At 36.0% G+C, this 22,600-nt stretch overlaps 1 protein-coding gene across 1 annotated transcript in view; it reads left to right on the top strand.

Moving 5' to 3' along the window:
* The window catches only part of MEOX2 (mesenchyme homeobox 2), a 65,833-nt gene that overhangs the window by 26,751 nt on the left and 16,482 nt on the right, over window positions 1–22,600 (top strand). The gene's annotated exons all lie outside the window — the stretch shown is intronic.

Consider the following 22,600-nt stretch of genomic DNA (forward strand, 5'->3'; position numbering starts at 1 on the left):
GAACACTCAGCATGGAAATTAAAGGCTCTCACAGGCTGGCCCTGGCCTTAAACCGCCTCTTTCCCCACATGCTCATTTCTAGCCCTTTGAGGTAGTTAGTGTTCCTGGCACATTCAAGGTGTTGATCTCAGTCCTCTGTTCACTCTGATTCTAATGCAGTTCTGGGGTTCTCTTTGAGGCAAACTCTTCTCCATTTCCAAAGTCTGGCTCACAGTTGCCTTCTATGGGTTCCATCTTAACTAAAATCAAGCAAACTGAGTGCTTCTCTCTCTTTTCAAACCACTACGGAAATACCTCTACCCTACCCCCTTCATTGTATTGACTTGTTTCTTTTCAGTCTAATTGATTTTATATTTCAAAGTTTATAACTACAGGAAAGTACAATGAAGAGTATAATTGGCATCCATGTTTTTTGTTTTCTCTCTTTCCTTCTCTCCCCACCTCTCTCTCGCTCTCTTCTTTTTCTCCCTCTCTCTTTCTGCCCCCCACTCTCTCCTGTCTGATACTGTGAGCTCCTCAGGGGCAGGAGGAATTTTTTGCTCACCTTCGTGTCCTCTGCTGTGCCCAGCACAGTTATTGGCACATAGGAAACATTCAGTAAACATGTTATGAATAATTGCATCCACAGGAGATGGAATTAGTTTAAAATGTTCTTGGGATAGAGTACTGAGACCAGCATCATTTGAACACGTGATACCTACCTTGATAAAATAAGAACATAGTTTCTTAGGCAGAGTAAAAGCAAATTCAAATATCTAGTGTGAATCGGGCTGATTGGTTATTGTGGTAATCTTAGCACGAAATGCTGAACCTGACTCAGGTGTTGTTTACCTTCTCAAAGGAAAATTACACAAAACATTGCGACTAATAGTTTGTGGGGGATGGGAAAAAGTGGAAGGAATCAAAATGCTTTAAGGATTTTGAGCCTGGAATTGAGAAAACTGTTATGCCACTGATAGGGAGTTTGGAAAAGGTATCTAGTTTAGTTTTGAGGAGGAAAACATGACATCTGTTGACTTGTAGGGAGTGGCAAGACAACCAAGAGGGAATGCCAGAAGGCAGTCAGAAGTGGGACTGAGAGAGCTCTCCTGACATCCACCCTACTTAGTTGTTGATCCCCAAAGCCTTTGATCTGTAGTCCTGTCTGGTCACCAACTTCGAGAGTTTAGAATAAATTGTTTTGCAATACACACAAGTCCATCTTAGCCTTAATCTGTATAGTGTTGTCTAAATTTGAAAGTCTTCTGTTTTACTTTTCCGTGAGGTATCAGGCTCTCTGCTGAACTAGAGCCCTGCCCTGAATTTCAGATGGTTTGTCAGCAGCATAGTGTCCTGATCTACCCTTCTTTGTTCCGTGAGCCTGTACGCTGGGCACCTGTACTTTTGCCTTATCCCCTTCCTTATAATAGAATTTTTTTTTTTTTTTTTTTTTTTGGTCAGAAACATATTACTTCCTTAGCCTGTCATTCAAGGCACCAGATGGCCTCAGCCTATTTTCTGGGGTGATTCTGTTATCTATTCCATGTGTACTGTATAATCTAGGTACTTGCTATTTTCTGCACTTACTAGTTGGTTTCTAACCTTACTTTTTTTTTTACTTTTTTTTTTTTTTTTTTTTGCGGTACGCGGGCCTCTCACTGCTGTGGCCTCTCCTGTTGCGGAGCACAGGCTCCGGACGCGCAGGCTCAGCAGCCATGGCCCACGGGCCCAGCCGCTCCGCGGCATGTGGGATCTTTCCGGACCGGGGCACGAACCCGTGTCCCCTGCATCGGCAGGCAGACTCTCAACCACTGCGCCACCAGGGAAACCCCTCTAACCTTACTTTTTACTCTTATTTTCCCTGTTACCTGGAAAGGTATCTCTGCCATCTCCCATTGTAGAAGCACTGCCTTTTTTTAAGTACCATCATAAATGTAATTTGTTCATGAAACTTTTCATGATTCCTCAATTTCATGTGATTTTTTTTTTTCTTCTTTGATTATCCATGGGCGTTTGTATCTCTCTTCCGGCACCAAGCCTGTTCTTTGAAGTTTTGAATTATTTTTGAACTTAAAAAATATCCCTTTTCCTGATATCTCCACACAACACACACACACACACACACACACACTACCCCTCCCCACACACACACTTTTTTTTAACTTAATGAAGTTACATGATATCTGATTTACCAGTCTGTACGTATTCAATAAATATTAGTTGAGTGGAATTCATATGGCAATTGACACGTTGAAGATGGAGAACTGTTAAGATATGAAAATTCATAATGGAAGATAGCAGGTTAAGCATAGCCCTTTGGAGAATTCCCCATTTTGAGAGAAAAGAATAAGGGGAACATAGATGAGGAAGCCCAGACACGGTGACTTGCTTTGGTTATTCAGGGAGTTGTGGGAGGCCCTCCCTAGAACCCAGGTCAGCTGTGGCTTACCTAGAGAACAACTCAACTTCATGGAAATCAGATATTATTAATCCTTTACGGAGTGAGACATTTCTGCTCCTATTTTATAGTTGTACTGGCAAGTGGGTGTCAGAGGAAAAGGGTATTCCCTGGCTAACTGGGCTGCAACCTCATACCTCTTTACGTTCTCTGAATGATCAATTATGTTGCAAGGTTGTTAACAAAGGACCCTTGATTCAGATCCTGAAGCGCTAGTATTAATACTGCCGCACTTTCTTTGCATACTAGTTCAGTTAAATTTTTCTCAAAGCTGGTTCCTATTTCTGGCAGTAACTCTTCAGTTCTGGAACTTTAGTTCCAGCCAAAATAAACTATTGTCTCAGGTCTGTATTTTTCCTGAAGCACCATGGCATTTTTATGAAATGCGGAGACAGTTTTATGTATGACTTTAATGGTAACAATAAAGGACCCAGATCCGCTTCTCTGGCCCACTATCCTTACCTCTCTAGTCCAGCAGTGATTATACAGACTCCAAAAAGAGGGCCATCTTAAACCTTCCAAACAAAATCTGTCATTTATTTACTGTGTGATGAGATATTCACTTTCCTGGTTTTATTTTTTTCCTCATCCACAGCAGCATCAATTTTTTTTTTTATGTGTAGTTGGTTACATTTTTAAAGGGAAAAAAGAAGTCCCCTACTACATGATTGTATGTTTCAAAATTGTCTTGTTATTCAATTAACTAATGCTATTTAAGTCAACTTTTAAAGTAGCTGAGCTTTATCTGTAAACATTTATTATTCATGCTGCTAATGACAATTTGGAGAAGAAAATATTACATTAAATCTTGAAGACTTTTTAAATATGAAAGAGACAAAGCTTGCCTATTCTTTATATTTCTTCCAATATGTATTAATTTAATTAAAAAGCACATGTCATAAGGATGAATTTGAATACTTTGGGAATACCTCTAGCATGATAGGATATTCAGCATTTTGAAGACCAGATTTTCCCACTTTACTGAGTGGATAAAGGAAATCCTTCTGAAATTATTATGTTTCCATTATTTGAGTTTGTCTTGTGAACCCTCCAAAACATGGTTTGTAAATTGAGGCATTTAAAAATAAAAAGAGTTCTGAAGTCAAGTCTTTGTAAGAAGATGAGCTAATGCATACGTGCTAATCCTAGAAAAAGTGATCATTCTTTTCAAAGTTAATTAAATTTTAAAAGTCCTATTGCTTTGTTAATGGTCATCTTTTAAAATGAGAAATTATGTTCTACCAATTTCAGGAAAATTGCAATAATAAACATTCCAGGATTCGTAGTTGTTATTGGCTATTAAAAGCAATTATAAAGTTTAAATCTTGTAGCGTTGCCACTAGAATGTAATAACTGTTCACAGCAGCTTTAGTTTCACGTTCCATAAAATTGAGCTTCCTGTCTTTACATTTTAGAACCTAGATCATGATCCTTGAGATTTTGCTATGTTAATGCATACAATTGCTAAGGAAAGGAAATAGTGTAATATGAGAAGACAAAGAAATTGAACCATCAAAGTAGACTTTTGCATAATAAGCAGAATCTTGGTGCTTGTTGAACTTAGCTATAGAATTTGCTAAAACATATCTTTGAGCCATATGTCTGAAAATATCTTACCATTTTAATGTGGAAAGCACAGATACCTCGCCGAGATACTGTTATGATGAGTTCATGAGGCAAACGTGGATTATTGGTAAAAATGAGCAATGAAAATATTCTTCCAACATTCATTTTATGTATATTCAAGTATCACAGGTTTGTGGGAATTACATGATGGTTTATTTTTCTCAAGAGAAAGCCTTAATTCATATTTTTAGAGCATAATCATTATCAGAAAAGACCTTACTTAAGATAATAAAAACTTTCTCCCTATAGAACTATTGAAATACCTAAAATAAGAACTTTTTCTACTACTAGTCTTATTTATGAACATTAGATAAATTTTAGCTTTAGCTATGGGTTGTTTAACATAATAAATATATTTGTTATATTTTTTTCTTGGTGTGTATACCATTCTCTGTAACACAGAGAATGTGTGGATAATACTGTATATAAATTGCATTTAGTGTGGCAAATATATTTTGAAATATACACATCACATTCAATATAGTCCCTTGAGGATAATGAGCTATCATTAAAGAGAAAATACTTGTTAAAATCAATTATTATCTTAGAGAGGAAGAGTTAATACAGGTTCACTAAAGCATTACCAAACCACTAATCTGGATATTAATTTTATGTCAGTGTGATTTATTTAAGTGAAAAATGCTGGAGCTCTTCTCAAATTCATGATTAAATATAATTATGAATTATGGAGCTTTTTCTTTTCATTATAAAAAACTTCTTAGGTTCCATGGAGTACTTTCTTTTAATAAGTCATTGCTTTATAGCTAACTAAATGCATGAAGAGCTCTGTTTGTAATATAATGAGCAATTAAATTATAATCCCTTGAGTACAGTATTTCCAATAGCCTAGATCTTTAATACCATGGATTTTACTGAGTTTGACATGCTTCAAACTCAAGTTCAAAACTTTTCTATGTTGCAGAGATATTCTCTTCTTCCGTTGAGAAATAGTATATTCCAGAGTTGAAGGAAGGAAATGTGTAGGTATTTGAAGGAGACAATAATAGAAAACCAGTATCACTTTATTTGATGTCTGGGGAGAAAAAAAGTACAATTACATTGTAAAAATATATTTTCAAAGTGCTATATAAACTTTGTCCCAGGTAAAATGTTCTGTTTATTTATGGGGATGTTTATAAAGTACTTTCATGTATATTGTCTCATTTGTTCATTTAAGAAACCTGAGGCTGGCAGTAAACTGAGAACAAAAGGATTGCAACTATTAAATAAATGAACAGGGTTTCACACCACTGAGGTTTTTACAAGTGTGTTGCCATTTTCATTTCCACAGCTATTGCCAGAAAACTTAGTGTTTTAGTGTAGATTAATTGACATTTCTTGTGTGGATACTAACATGGAGCTTAATTATAAACACATTCTTTTAAATTTCCAATATTTCATAGTAAGTGCTCATTATGGAAGATTCCCTTTGATGTTGTAGTTAAATATAAGCGTAAAAATAGGTAAATTGTCCCTTAGGACTGCCACAAGTACATACCCGTAAGCACACACTTAAATGTGTGTGAAACAAAATGCACATGACACAAAAATACTCATACACATTTCTCAGAATGCTACAAGGCTTATATACGTAGTAGTTTTCCTTTTGTTTGAAAGCCAACTATTTGAAAGCCAACTCTTTCTAGAGACTAGGTACTCTGTATAGTTTACTTACATTGTCTGGTACTTAAAATAGCATGATAACCAAGAGAGCATCTAAGAAATACTTTTATCTTTGTTGACAGTCCTGATAATTCAGGTACTCTGTTGTCTTCCAAACAATTATTCATCTTTTTCTTTGTTTCAGTTTGCTAGTTCCTTAAGTAATTTCAACGTGGAAACATCTTCAAGAGAAAATACACCAGTATCCATCTTAAGAGAAAAATATTATTGCAATGATGGGAAATTTGGAGCTTTTTTTCACTCTTATGCGACCGTGTCTGTGTTTTTAGTTTCCAATACTTGGTTATTGAAGGGTGGTCTTTTTCTTCTTGACATATTTTCTTCTATGCTTTAGGTTTGCACAGCTATTATTTCATTTAAAAAACAAAATACTCAGATGCAGTGATCATTGCTGGATACCCCAATAATCTATGATTAGCAACAGCTCCCTGTGTGTTGAACAGAATTAAAAAGAAATACTTTTCACTTACTTATAGCAACTTCTAACCTTTTCTTTGTTCACGGTGACATGAGCATAGCCTCTGTGATTTACCCATTTTGATGAATTAATTATCAGATCAGCACAGCAGGAAGGGTTTTTAATGAATCATAGATAAATGTCATCAGTTCTATAGATAAACTTTAGAATACTGCTCTGAATACTATTGTCTAATCATTGAGATCATTCCCAGGTTAGCTAATCATACCCTCTTAGCCTAATCTATCTTTCTTTTCTAGAAGGTTCTAACTATAGATTGTTATCCATGATGTTATGATAGTTTCTGAATCCCAGTATTCAGCTTTGTGAAATAGTAAGGTGTTAACAGCAGTGTGCTAGGGCCAGTTAGTAGTGGCTTTAGAGAGACAATTGTGAAATTTTCAGGAAGTTTGAGAGCTAGTTGCCATCACGTTAACTTACTGGCTTGAAATTCACTATGGTGAGAGTATTTACAACATGAAAATACAAACCAGAGCATTTCCCCCACCTTCCAGCACAGAACTGGATAAAATTCATTTGTAGTCATTCAAAAAGAGGATTCAAATATTGCATGTGATTGAAAATGTAAAAATCTAGAAGTGCTTTAAATATGTACCAAAATTTGCCTGAATTTGACTAAATGCCTATGTGACAAATGACGACTAAATAAAACAAAATATTTTAAATATTCAGAGTATAAATATATATGTATATATACTCACACACATACAAACATATATACACTTTATTTTGGCTTACTTTGAAAATAAAAAACAGTGACGTTTAATTACACTCAGGAAAAATGTATGCTTTAATTTTGGCTACACTTTTTAGTAGCAAAGCTGTAAAAAGAAAGTATGAAAGAAATAAAATCATACAGACTTGCAGCACCCATTTATTTTTTAAAAGGAAACATAATTAAACCTTGCTGATTGGCCAAAGAAATTATGAGCACATCGGGGTCTTTTAACATGTGTGTTGGTAGAAAGAGCTAGAAAATTTAATCACCTCCTTTTGAAATCAATATCATTTTTTTAAAAACAAATCAACATGTATTTAACTAAATGCTAGGTGAGAAATGACAAATAAGCAATTCAAATAAAATTAAAAGACTAATAAATGTGATTTAGTAAAAATTTCAGTTAGTTAACTCTTACTCATGATACATTTTAAGTTTAATAATATTATTAATAATAGGTGTATATTATTGGGTTCATAATACATCTCAGATATACACACTGTAAATTTGCTCATTTTCCTCTGTATAGCCATCATGTGTGGATTCTGTACATGCGGAATCTGAATTTCAAAAGACTTAAGACCACACAGGTTGTAAGTAGCTACAGTGGACTTCTAACTGAGGTTGGCTGGCTTCAAGTCTCCTGATACTTTCTCTAAGTCATTCTTCCCTTCTAAATACAAAAAAGTTGTAAATAATAGGTAAAGCTGTAAAATGTATATAGCTTTAATTGTAACCACAATTCTGTTTACTCAAGGCAAAACTTTTAAAAATGTGTACTGTTCAGATTCTTTTCCACCTACTGAAAATTTTGTACTCCTTTTGTACAACACAGGTGTTGACCCACAGGTGATAAGTAAAACATAATGTTGATACTTCAAGCCCCTTTCCCTCCACAGAGCAGTGGAATACTGAATGCTATTCAATACCTAACCTTCATTTCAAAAGCTACAGGCTGTGATCAGTGACATGTGAAAAAATTATTAAACTGAGTTTTGACGGAATGCCTTAATTTGATGTAAAATTACTAGCCATGAATTGTCCGGAGGACCTAGATGAAAGCTTTACTTTGTGATAGACTTAACTCTGTACCATTTATATGTTATCCTGGTAGAGATTCAAAATAAGTGTAGAAGATTTTTCAAATCTAATATAAAAGTAATTATGATCATTTTTATTTTTCACACTTCAGTGAATAGTGAATTTCCTAGTGAAATTCTTACAGTGCTACATTCAAATTAGTCTCAAAAATATTGTGAAGGCATAGATAATAATTGCAATTAAGTTCTTAAGTTTCTATATAAGGGTAATTGCATTTAAGACTTCCAAAGAGTATTTTAGAAGCTCCCTATATAGTTAGCAATTCTTACGGCTTTGCAGAATATTTTATGCCATATGTGGGATTAAAGGAAGGCTTCATGGTTAGCGTTTGTTATACATGCAAATATACACATGTATCTTTCTAAAATTGCTCCCCCCCATGAAATGGACTAATAATGATATTATCCAAGTATTTCCCATAAAGTGCTCTTAACAAAAACACAGGTTATGCATCCCAAAACATCAAATTTTGACAGTCAAACATCAGACTGTCAAGACAGTATACCCAAAATTATTATTTATAATTATTTGTGGATTTATCTTAAGTGGCTTCTATCCCCAACTTGATTGTAAGCTACCTTAAGATAGGTACTATGTCATATTGATCCATTTCCTAGCACTTTACACAATAAACTATTCATGTTTGTGTCTAACACACAAGACTCTCAACATAGAGTATTAGGCTATGGATGCTTGATTCAAAGGTGGATTATAGCATAAACTGGTATGCAAATGCCACTTTATTATTGAGCCTCCGAGTTCAACAAGATTGTCAGGTCCCAACACTCCTTTCTCCACAAACAGGCAGATCCCAGACTCGACCATCGTTCCTACCTTCTTCTGTCCAAGAAGTGTAACTCTAGAGTCAGTCCTTATGATCTCAACCTCTTCCTTCATCTCTCAGAATAATATATGTATACTAAATGGAGGCTTATCTTTTCCTCTTATTCATTGCAACCATTCTGGCTTCACTGGTCTCTGTCATCAACCACCTTTGCTTCCGTATTCTTTATCGCATAGCCCGGTAGTTCTTAACATTTTACCGTCAAAAATTCTTTTAAATTATCATTTCATCTCTTCAGTTAGATCTTATGTTTCAGATTTTTTTTAAAGTAAATTTCACTGAAGTTTTTCCCAACTCAAAATATATATAAGTAGTAAGTAGTAGTAATAATTATGAGGAGAAAGAGGATGGTATGACTTGTACACTTTGAGAACCATCATCAACACTTTTGTCATTTTAATATTATTATGCGCAAACATTCACCTCAGACTTTTTTATTTTGTAAAATTATTAAATCACAAATTGATTTAATCATAGAGCACTGATTTTATTTTTATTGGTTTTTATAAAGCATGTACTGCTTAGTGAATGTAAACAGAATTCTATTTGTGGAGAGTACCTAAGTAATGTTCCATGAATGTAAGTCATAAATTCTTAGACTTCTCCCAATTGCAAAAAATGTCATGAAGAGCCTAAGGGTTAGATGGGAATAAAGACACAGACCTACTAGAGAATGGACTTGAGGATATGGGGAGGGGGAAGGGTAAGCTGTGACAAAGTGAGAGAGTGGCATGGACTTATATATACAGTACCAAACGTAAAATAGGTAGCTAGTGGGAAGCAGCCGTATAGCACAGGGAGATCAGCTTGGTACTTTGTGACCACCTAGAGGGGTGCGATAGGGATGGTGGGAGGGAGGGAGACGCAAGAGGGAAGAGATATGGGAACATGTGTATACGTATAACTGATTCACTTTGTTATAAAACAGAAACTAACACACCATTGTAAAGCAATTATACTCCAATAAAGATGTAAAAGAAAAAAAAAGAAAGCAGCTAAGAATTCAAAAAAAAAAAAAAAATCCCTTTACGAAAACAATCACAAATTGACTTAATGCAGATTGGTCACCCTGAGGCTGTTTTCCTTCTTGCCAGTACAGCTGCAGCAGAGAAATGGATCACAAAGCATTGAATTTTACCAGCAGCAGTCAAAAGGAAACCAACTGCTGCTTGGTGCATGGGCCAGAATCCCGAGTTGGCTGGGATTTTCCAATTATTTTTATTGTATTACTTTTATCTATTAATTATGCTTATAACTTATCTTTTATTACTGTGAAATTAAAGAAAAATCTATCTATAAGTCATTTGCTATTAATCTTCCCGTATAGTTATTTCTGAGGTTAAAAAATACCTATGTGATTAACTTCTCAAACCCTCTACGTGAAGAAAGTTGTAAGTAGACTATATATGGGTTCATAATGCTGTTTAGTAAATACTTCTGATTTTACTTTTTTAATCAATTTAAGAATGTTAGTTAAACATTTTGTATACTCTCATATCAAGGCAGAATATGACTCTTCTCTACCTAAAACCATATACTTGGCTGCTAGGATTCTTTGCAGGAGAATAAACACATGCAGGTAGGCACGCGCGCGCACACACACACACACACACACACACACACACACACACACACACAAGCACACTATCTGACTCCAGGTTTGGTTAAATTTCATCAAATATCCCAATAAAACTTTCAGAGGAAACAAGAATTCATATATTGATCCCACTGGGCCTTGTAAAATGTCACCTCAACAGTTTCACTGGAAAAATCATAATTAAACCTTAAGCTTCATTTGTAGACTAGCCAAAAATAATACACAGATCCTTTTAGAGATTTGTGCATTTTTCAATGCAAAATAAAGCTCTGCTAGTTACTGTGTAAATTCTAAACTTCCTAGGTTTTAGGTTGACTTCTGTTTTCAGAACAAAATTTTCATATGCTTAAAAAAAAAAACTTTCTAACTCCTGATTCTGTCAAATCTATCATTTTCAATTACTGAGGTCCTTAGAGCCTAGTCCCCCTCTAATAATGGCTAGAGTTTGCAGTTGATTACTGAGTGCCCACAGTATGCAAGTCCTATGCTAAATGATTTACTTAATTTTATCTCCTTCACTTTAATTCTATGTTAAATATGCGGAAAAAGAAGTTTAATGGTTGAATATGCAGATAAGTGGCAGAGACTGTGATCTTAACATCTGCTCATTTGGCATTTTGGATAATAAAGATTCTGTTTGTGTAGCTTTCATAGACATATTTAGTATCACAATTAAATAGTGAAGTTTCTGAAATCCTTGTTCTTGAGAAGACGCCGTGCAATACGTAAGGATATTTAAGGAGGTGGAAAAATGCTTTTATGTCTCTTTCTATAACTGAGTGACACTTGAGGCCTATAAACATGACCTGATAATATGTGATCTCTGACGAGCACTTTAGTCACTCCGAGTCTCTTTATTTCTTATCTGTAAATATAGCAGGTGGAACTAGATGATTTGTAAGAATCTGTTCAAGTTCTAAAATTCATGCATATTAAATCAAGATTTATTAATTAAACCAAGATTTACTAATTAAATGATATATATTTAATAAAATAATGGATTTATTATAACTCTTACGTGATTTGACGTATTGTAGAAACATAGCATTGACAAAAATACTTCATGAGCAATTTTAATCTGCAATCTAGTCATTGACTTGGAGGAGGTAAGACTTGGCTGTGGAATAAAAGGGTGATATTCGCACATAAGACATTTACTTCTGAATCAAGTTGGTCATTCCTAGAGAGAGTTGTATAACTTGGAGTTATTGATTTTTTTTTTTTTTTAAACGCGGTGCGCGGGCCTCCCACTTATCGCGGCCTCTTATGTTGCGGAGCACAGGCTCCAGACGCACAGGCTCAGTAGTTGTGGCTCACGGGCCTTGTTGCTCCGTGGCATGTGGGATCCTCCCAGACCAGGGCTCGAGCCCGTGTCCCCTGCATTAGCAGGCAGATTCTGAACCACTGTGCCACCAGGGAAGCCCTAATGTTTTGTCTCAGATATTATCTGTACTCAGTGGTTCTCAAGTGGGAGTAATTTTGCCCCTTGGGGGCACTGAAAACAATTGGAGACATTTTGAGTGTCATGACTGGGGTAGGGTTGCCAGATTTCACCAATATAAATACACAATTCCAAGTTAAATTTGAATTTTCGATCAAAGCTCAATTTCTTTTTTTTTTTTTTGCGGTACGCGGGCCTTTCACTGTTGTGGCTTCTCCGGTTGCCGAGCACAGGCTGCGGATGTGCCGGCTCAGCGGCCATGGCTCACGGGCCCAGCCGCTCCGCGGCATGTGGGATCTTCTCAGACTGGGGCACGAACCTGTGTCCCCTGCATCGGCACGTGGACTCTCAACCACTGCGCCACCAGGGAAGCCCCAAAGATCAATATTTTTAATATAAGTATGTCCCAAGCAATATTTGGGGTGTACTTAACTAAAATGCTGTTCATTGTTTATCTGGATTTTAAATTGAACTGGAAGTCCTGTGTAGTATCTGACAACACTGAAGTGGAGATGCGAGTTGCTGCAGGCATCTAGTGAGTAGAAGCCAGGGATGCTGCTAAATATCTTACAATGCCCAGGACAGCCATCACCCATTTATCTTGAATATGCTCATATTTCACTGCATATAAATGTAATAAGAATTATCCAGTCCAAAATGTCAGTAGTGCTGAGGGTGGGAATTATGAACTATGTGTAATCAGTTCCTTCACTTGGTATAACATTTAATCTCTTGGCTTTTAAATTTTATATTCGTGACACTGCTTTGGCACTTTTCTATCTGAATATGTCTCCATATTCAGTTAGAATATGGACCTGTCTCCAGCTGCCATCAATTATATGAAAGATGTGTGCTTTGAAAAGTTAATACAAAGCAATATTGAGTGATGCTTTCTTTTTTTTTAAGTTGAAGGTCATTCAAATTTTTATAACAGAAGATAGCCCCTTAGGATTGTCACTGAAATCATAACTCATGACCACAGCATTGGAAATCAAAGATCCAGAACAGATTCAGAATTAGGTGCTTAGCATTGGGAATATGAACATGAATAAGGCAAATTTCTTAATATTAAATTACCTAAAGTCTAGAATCCAGAGAAGGAAAGCAGACATGAAAATAAATGAAAAGCTCAGTAATGTATGAGTTACTGCTATAAAAATATATTAAAGTCACTTGCCAAAAAATATATATGGTGAATTGCCAAAAAAAAGGCTGAGAACAATGGCATAAATGCAAGCCCTCACACTCTTAGAAGACGTAGACTTGTCTTCCAGTATATAAAAGAAAACTGCAGTGGTTGAGCGTCCGCCTGCCGATGCAGGGGACGTGGGTTCATGCCCCGGTCTGGGAGGATCCCACATGCCACGGAGCGGCTGGGCCCGTGAGCCATGGCCGCTGGGCCTGCGTGTCCAGAGCCTGTGCTCCGCAAAGGGAGAGGCCACAGCAGGGAGAGGCCCACATACCGCGAAAAAAAAAAAAAAGAAAACTATGGAAGCTCTGCTCTTTCCATGTTCAGGGATTTATCAAGCTGTTAGCAGAATTGGTTCTGAATTTTCTAAGGCCTCACTGCAAAAGCTATATGGTGCTGTCTGACGTTGAAAGGGATCTCAGTCCCTTTTGACCTGTTGACAGATGTAAATTAGAAATGTCACAGTTCTTCTGGCCACTGCCAACTGACGTAGATCCCTGACTTCAGAAAGAGCTTTTCTCCTTCCTCATTCTCTCAGGGACACTGTAACACCGTGGAACCCTATGCCCCTTGCTGACATACAGCTGAATAGAAGGTGAATGAGAAATGGATTGGAGGTTTGCATCCTCTTCATATCCTTGACTATTGCTTATGTGTGTATTAAAATGTAAATATGAATGCCCGTATTCATCCCCAATTACTGAATAAATGAGAACAATAGGTGACATCAAACATTTATGTTCTCGTAGGGGAAGTAAAGGATCCATACAGTGGCAGAATGTGGTAAGCATTGTAAAAAGGAAACACGACCATTTCATGGGATCCCAGAGGAGAGGTGCACTTTTAAACTAATATGATCAGGGAAAATATATGGAATGCTGTATGTCAAAAGCTCTTCACTAGGGGCTCCTGGTCCCATTGGAGGTGGAAATGGTGATCCTTGTGAAAGCCTTTGCTATCAGGCACAATCCAAGCAGGTACATGTGCCTTGTTCTGTTGCATCCCCTTGTCCTGGGATATAGCTAGAGGCAGAAAGTCAATTCTAGGCTTCTGTAATGAGTTTCTAAGCCTAGAAGTGTGTAGCAAGATCGGAGACGTTGGGCCTCCTTGGTGGCACAGTGGTTGAGAGTCCGCCTGCCGATGCAGGGGACACGGGTTCGTGCCCCAGTCCGGGAAGATCTCACATGCCGCGGAGCGGCTGGGCCCGTGAGCCATGGCTGCTGAGCCTGCGCGTCCAGAGCCTGTGCTCTGCAACGGGAGAGGCCACAACAGTGAGGGCCTGCGTACCACAAAAAAAAAAAATAAAAAAAAATAAGATTGGAGACGTTTACGTTTACCCTGAAGACATGTGTTGATTTTGTTTTTGTGTTAAATACTTTGAATTTAGTAGTGAGAACTAAATCTATGCTAAGTTTGACTCAGGTTAAGTTGCACTGTATTTCCATTTTGTGTGTCTTTGGCTTCTTTTTCAATTTTTAGCAAAAATACTGTTTTTATTAAATATATTTGAATTGTACATCAATCATGATATTAATTTCATCAAAATTTCTTAGTTCTTTGACATTTCACTTTGTATTTATGTCACAAAGGAAGAACAATTAAGTTGGCCTCTTACTATCAGAAAGAACTACATAGTAAATAAATAATAAAAAATGTCAAGGTAATGAATTAAAAAAAAATCAACTGTTCACGTCTCATTATTTAAAAACAAAGGGACTCCATCAAGAAGAAGCTGTAAGGTAAAGCTATATTCATATATTGATGGACACAAAAAGTACATAATTGAAATGAGTTATTGCTTAGGTACCTATTTTATTTTGATCATTTTTATTACATATATTTTTATTGAGGAAAACTGACATACAATATTATAGCAGTTTCAGGTGTAAAACATAGTGCTTCAGCATTTGTATGTATTGTGGAATGATCACCGCAATAAGTCTAGTTACCATCTGTAACCATACAACATTAATACGATGTTATTGAATTGACTCTATTCCCCATGCTATACTTTACATTCCCATGATTTATTTATTTTATAACCAGAAATTTGTACTTCTTGATCTCCTTCACCCATTTCATGGCCCCCCAGGCCCCCAACTTCCCTCTGCAAACACCAATCTGTTCTCTGTATCTGTGAGCCTGGGTGTTATTTTGTTTTGTTTGTTTGTTTTGTTTTGCTTTTTAGATTCCACATATAAGTGAAATCATGTAGTATTTGTCTTTCTCTGACTTATTTCACTTAGCATAATACCCTCAAGGTCCATCCATTTTGTCACAAATGGTAAGACATCATTCTTTTTTACGGCTGAGTAGTATTCCATTGTATATGTATACCACAATTTCTTTATCCATTCATCCATCCATGAACATTTAGGTTATTTCCATATCTTGACTATTGCAAATAATGCTTCAGTAAAGATGTGTATATCTTTTTGAATTAGTTTTTTAATTTTCTTTGGAGAGATACTCAGTGGTGGAATTGTTGGATCATATGGTAGATCTATTTTTAAGTTTTGGAAGAACCTCCATACTGTTTTTCCATAGTGGCTGTACCAACTTACATTCCCATCAAACAGTGCATGAAGGTTCCCATTTCTTCACATCCTCACCAACACTGTTATTTGTTACACTGTTATTTGTTGTCTTTTTGTTAATAGCCATTCTGACAGATGTGAGATTATATCTCATTGTGGTTTTGATTTGCATTTCCCTAGTGACTGGTGATGTTGAGCATCTTTTCAAGTGCTTTTTTTTTGTTATTGAGTTGTGTAAGTTCTTTATATATTTTAGACATTAACCCCTAATTGGAAATATGATTTTCAAATATCTTCTCTCATTTACTAGGTTGCCTTTTCATTTTTTTGATGGCTTACATCACTGTATAAAAGCTTTTTAGTTGGCTGTAGTCCCATTTGTTTAGTTTTGCTTTTTTTCCTTTGTCTTTGGAGTCATATAAAAAAGAAATTGCTAAGACCAATCTCAGGGGGCTTAATGCTTATGTTTTCTTCTAGGAATTTTATGGTTTCAGGTTTTACATTCAAGTGTTTAATCCATTTTGCATTAATTTTTGTATATGGTGTAAGATAGTGGTTCAGTTTCTTACTTTGCATATAGCTGTCCAGATTTCCCAACACCATTTATTGAAGAAGCTGTCCTTTCTCCATTGTATATTCTTACCTCCTTTGTTGTAAATTAGTTAACCATATATGGTGGATTTATTTCTGGGCTCTCTCTTCTGTTCCAATGATCTCTATGTCTGTTTTTTATGCTAATACCATATTGTTTTGGTTACTATAGCTTTGTGATATAGTTTAAAATCAAGGAGCATGATATTTTCAGCTTTGTTCTTCTTTCTTAAAATTGTTTTTGGCTATTTGGGGTCTTTTGTTGTTCCATACAAATTTTAGAATTATTTGTTCTAGTTCTGTTAAAAATGCACTGGAATTTTTATAGGGATTACATTGAATCTGTAAATTGTTTAGGATAGTATGGACATTTTAACAGTATTAAATATGAACATACTGATTACTAGTAAGAAGTTTGAATCATTAATCAAAAACCTCCCAACAAACAAAATCCAGGACCAGATGTTTCACTGGCATATTCTACCAAACATTCAAATAAGAGTTAATACCTATCCTTCTCAAAGTCTTTCAAAAAATTGAGGAAAAGGGAACACTTCCAAACTTATTTTATGAGGTCAGCATTACCCTGATACCAAAACCAAACAAGAACAACATACACACCTAAAATTACAGGTCAGTATTGCTGATGAACATAGATACAAAAATTCCCAACAAAATATTAGCAAAGCAAATCTAACAATACATTGAGTATTAGCAAACCAAATCTAACGATACATTAATGTATTAACAATACATTAGTATGATCAAGTGGAATTTTTCAAGGATGGTTTAACATTTGTACATCAATCAACGTGATAGGCCACATTGTCAAAATGAAAGATAAAAATCATATGATCATCTCAATAGATGCAAAAAAAAAGCATTTGACAAAATTCAACTTCCGTTTATGGTTAAAAAATAACCTCTCAGCAAAGTGGTATAAAGGAAATGCATCTCAACATAATAAAGGCCATGTATGACAAAGCTACAGCTAATATTATACTCAATGGTAAAAGGCTGAAAGCTTTTCCTCTAAGATCAGGAACAAGACAGGGATGTCCGTTATTGCCACTTTTATTCAATATAGTATTGGAAGTCTAAGCCACAGCAATTAGGAAAGAAAAAGCAGTAAAAGACATAAATTGGAAAGAAAGAAGTAAAAACCATCACTATTTGCAGATGACATAATACTATATATAGAAAACCCTAAATACGCCACCAAAAAAAACTGTTAGAACTAATAAATGAATTCAGTAAAGTTGCAGGACACAAAATTAATATACAAAAATCTGTTGCATTTCTATACACTAGAAATGAACTATCAGAAAGATAACTCAAGAAAACAATCTCATTTACAATCACATCAAAAAGAAGAAAATATCAGGGCTTCCCTGGTGGCGCAGTTGTTGGGAGTCCGCCTGCCGATGCAGGGGACACGGGTTCGTGCCCCGGTCCGGGAGGATCCCACATGCCGCGGAGCGGCTGGGCCCGTGTGCCATGGCCGCTGAGCCTGCACGTCCGGGGCCTGTGCTCCGCAGCGGGAGAGGCCACAACAGTGAGAGGCCCGCGTACCGCAAAAAAAAAAAAAAAAAGAAGAAGAAAATATCAATACCTAGGAGTAAATTTAACCAAAGAGGTGAAAGACCTATACATTAAAGACTGTAAGACATTGATGAAAGAAAGTGAAGAAGACACAAAAAATGGAAAGATATCCTGTACTCCTGGATTGGAAGAATTAATATTGTTAAAATGCCCGTATCTACTTTAAATTGGCTAAAATTCCTATAACTGCTATCATCTTAAAATTATAGAGGAGGGAGGAAGCAAAGAGAAGGACTTCGTTATAACATTTGCCAGTTTATCCTCGGAATACAGTGCAATGCCAAGGTAAGATTATTACCTACTGTGGGGAAACATCTATGTATAAGGTGTGGGTGACTTTAAGAGACCCAAATATTTTATTTTTATGTATATTCTGAGGTATTTGTTTCCAAATTATTTATATTCAGATTCATACTAAGTTATTAAATTGGTACTAATTTAAGAACAGTATTGTGCTATTATGTCTCTCTCTTTCGCTCTCATTCTAAAATGTGACCTAAAAATACATAGATTTTATAAAGTATCTCAAGTCTTCATACTCTTTTCCTCTATGTAATTACATCATGTGGTATGATTCTGTAATGTTACCAATTATAATATTTGCTTATGTAGGAAGCTACTGCTAAATACTGACACAGTCATGTACACTGAACTTTGACTTTTCTCACTTTAAGAATTAGTTGTATAAAATTATGCCCAAGTGTATTGGGAAAAAGTCAAATCTGTAAACTAAAATTTACTCTGACATAATAGTAACTATTCTATTACATAAAAGTTTTAGCTATACACAGTTAATCTTTCAATATCTCCCACCAAGTAAGAACCTAAATGCCTTTAACAGAAGTAAATAGGGTATCCTTTATGAATTATTTGTTCAAAACATACAATTGGCAACACAAATGTAATAAAAATAAATATATCTTCAGTTTCACTAATGTGAGATTTATCTGACTTATTTCATTCCTGAAAGCATACTAGACAATCCCATGAGTAATCAAGGAGGCAGTGAAGAGGGAGGCTGGATGGTAAAAGAGTACGTTCACCAATTGATAATCACTGGTCCAGCCCATGGAATGACTTTTGCATGTTGAATACAACTGTTACTAAACTGTTACAAAAAATGGAAATTTCTTTTATTTTGGTCTTTGAAATTTGGGTTTGCTTTATAAGAGAAACTGTTATAGTAGCTCTACTTTTTTCACATCAATGGTATAAGAAACAGTGGATATTTTCAATGCTAATTTCTATTCTAGATTTAGCATAGTAGTTTTCAATCCTTTTTTTCCCTTACATACCTCAGTGTATAATAGCCACATTCATTAGTAATAGTAGCTCACTATGATTGTGGTTCTCAAATCTGGAGAGTGGATCACCTAGAGGATTTAAGAACCCCTGGGGAAGATTATTTACTCTGAAAAAAAAAAAAATCTGGAAAGGCTGAAATGCCCACTCGTTAAGAAGCTGGAGTAGCAAGTTGGATAAGTTTCCCATAAGGAAGGCAATTTCCTGTTTAAATGTGAAAATTACTAGCATCAATAGGATTATTCTATAAATTACCCTACATCTATCCACAATCTCTATGCCTATATAAATATAATTATTAGCTTCCTATATCTACTCTTTGCGGAGCTTTGTTAATAATAACAGAATATCTCTCATTTTGAATAGCTTACAAAATGTTAACACAAGAAGTTGCAAAGCACTAGAATAGACAATGGCTTAGTATTCATTTTTTTCTTCAGAATATGAAATAAGTATTCATTTTAGTCTAAGCTATGGAGACCTTCCTTTACATTTTGATATTTTACAGACATTGGTAAATTATGTTCTTCATTTAAACAAGGTAATAAGTTTACTCAGGGTAGCCAGAAATATACTCAATCATACTTTATTATTTCTCTTTTGCTAAAAGGCATTCTGTTCCACTAGTGAACAGACCAAGCCCTCACATTACTTGTCGTCAGTAAAACATTATTATCTTTTGGCATCCTCTTGCACTAGGGGAAATAAAAAGTCACATGTGGAGAAGTTCTAAATGCTAGACAGAAACGATCCTTGGAGGGCAATTTTTATCCTCCACGGAAGTATTGCAGACTTCTTCCATTAGCACAGTCCCAGGGAGCAAAAGGTTAGGGAACTGGGACTGCCAACTATACCTGAACACATAAGTCAACATTTCCTCCAAGCGGTGAGGCAGTGTGAGAGTGCGCCCACATGTGCATTAAAGTATCTGAGACGAGAAACAACAATTGTACTATTTTGCATTGCAATGTACTGTACAGATGGTGACATTTTGTTTGCGGTTGTAGGCAAGAAAGGAGGGCAGTTTCCAGACTCCCCCCTCAACACCTACCATTTGGCATAGGATATGGGAGGTTGAAGAAAACGGAGGGAGTTTTGCCTCAGTTGAAACAGCTGGGAAACAGATGGAAGCTAATGTGCAGTTTGCCAAAAGCCTCGTCCAAGGCTGTCACCCATTTTCCACCAAAGAAAAGCTAGTCAGGTGATAGTAGTAGAAGCTTCAGGGTCAGCAAACGATGGACTTTGCAAAATACAGGGGAAAAAAGTCAAAAAATGTTTTAAATCCAAGATTATAGAAAATATAAGTCCAGAAATGCAATCCCAAGGGGCATGTTTTTCACAGGAAAGAAAAAGTGGGAGCATCATGGGTGGAAACCACAACAGAATCACAGATCCAAGGATAAAAGTGTCCACGTAATTAATTGACATTGGTGCTACCTCAGCTACATTGACATTCTCTTTTAGGTAATGAAGTCAAGAAGCACATACCCACTCTTTGTCATGTTAATTACAATATAACTATTCCATTTGTGCTTATTGTAAGTGTGCACAATTCACATCATTTTAGTCACTGGATTTCACTTTGTGAGCTACTTTGGTTTGGAATTCAGGCACTTGGTAAGTTGCTTTTGGATATACATGTTGAATTATAGCCAGACTTTTGTTCAAATTTAGTCACTGGATGTATAAACCTTCTCTTGTATATTTCTAGTTTCAGTGGGCATGCGTGTAGATCCACTGCATGTAACCCTTCTTCCAAGAACTGGCCCAAGTTTTGTATGTTTGTGTGTGTCTGTGGCATTTTTGAAGTACTGCTGAATACTGCAAAAGTTAAAAGAAATCGGTTTCAAAAATAAATACAACTTAATAGGCTTTCCTCAATGTGAATTTGTTCATTCATGCTTATATAAGGGAATGTGTTAACCATGAATCATTCCAACTGAATTGCTTATGAGAAAAAATGCCCTGGCTTTGCTTTCAGTTTCCAGAGTTGCATTACTGAAGGGAAAAGAGCGTTGTCCCCACATAAAGAATAATCAGCCACAGATTTCAGACTAAACATGGCTCCAAACTGGCAAAAATATACTTTTGATTCACGTGAGAACATGAGTCCTTGTGAGAGGGACTTATCTGAATATTCTGGGCTGTGACTGAGTTTGCCTCTGCCAGTACAGCTGATGCAAAAGTTAAAAAAAAAAAAGAAAAAAAGAAATCAATCATCGGAAAGTTTTGTTCACATAATACCAGAATAGCAAAATGCACCAAAGATGTGGAGGTTGGCAAATCTGTGGCTTAAAAGAGTGGATAATGCAGGTTCCACTTAGAGCCAGGTAAGTTCACATGGTGTAAACACAGCCTAGCTGAGAACTCACACATCTAATCCGTAACTCATCTGGTCCCAGTGGCTTACAATCAGATACAGTCAGCCTGTGTCTAACATATCACAAACCACTTTTTGCACTGGATAAAGCCCTGACTGCCCTGTCAAGGTGGGGAGGCAGTCAACACGGAGCTACATGTCAAGCCCAGAAATGTGGTCTGTGAATTCTAAAGAATTTATGACAGTGCCAGTGCACCAGTCAGTGAAACATGCCCTGTGATCCCTCACAGGAAATTAATGGCCAAGTATGCCAAAATTTTGATGCAAACCTATTGCCACTGCTGCTACTAGACCTAGAAAACTTTACATTTGGCCAGCGGAGATTCTGGTAAGAGTCAAATCAAAACTGTTTACATTAGAGCACCTTGTCTAGAGGATTTCCATTATGCAGACCCCTCTTGACTTTAGTTAGACTTCCCCCAGCCAGACAGAAAGGAAAAGAACACTAAAAAAACAACAATATTTTGTACATAGCATATTTAAGCATCATTGGATGAAGAAACAAATACCGCTTTAAAAGGTCCTTCATAAAGCTGTACCATACTATATTTGTCAATTAAAAAAATGTCACACTTCGTAATGTGATTGACCGTCATTTTTCCTATATCGTTTCTCTCATTTGGCTTCATAGAAGAGTTCATTGTATCACTACCTGGTAAAGGCATCACTATTTGTGTGTACAGGCTCAAAAATAATTAGAAAACTGAAATAAGTTTTGAGAGAGTACAGACATGCCACCTTATCTTGATTATGTTGATATTTCACTGAGGTAAATTTGACATGAATTGTTAGAGCTGGTATGATTATCTCTTACTTTGTATATGTAGAATTTTTTTCCATTATAGACACACGTTCTGTTCTTCAGTATGTTAAGAATGTCTTCTAACCTACATCTCAGGGATATTATGAAGATAAGTAAAATAACTCTATGTTAATTATGTCTTGAACCCTTAGAAGAAAAGGTGGCATGATATGCTTGCTGTAAATTATGATGTTTTTCTACAGGGCATTATAAGATTTGGTGTTTGGGTACCTAATTTTAGGTGTTGTGCATCTTATGTTTCTCTCATATGT

Source organism: Lipotes vexillifer, unplaced genomic scaffold (genome assembly GCF_000442215.2).
Source record: "Lipotes vexillifer unplaced genomic scaffold, Lipotes_vexillifer_v1.1 scaffold489, whole genome shotgun sequence".
NCBI lineage: Eukaryota > Metazoa > Chordata > Mammalia > Artiodactyla > Lipotidae > Lipotes > Lipotes vexillifer.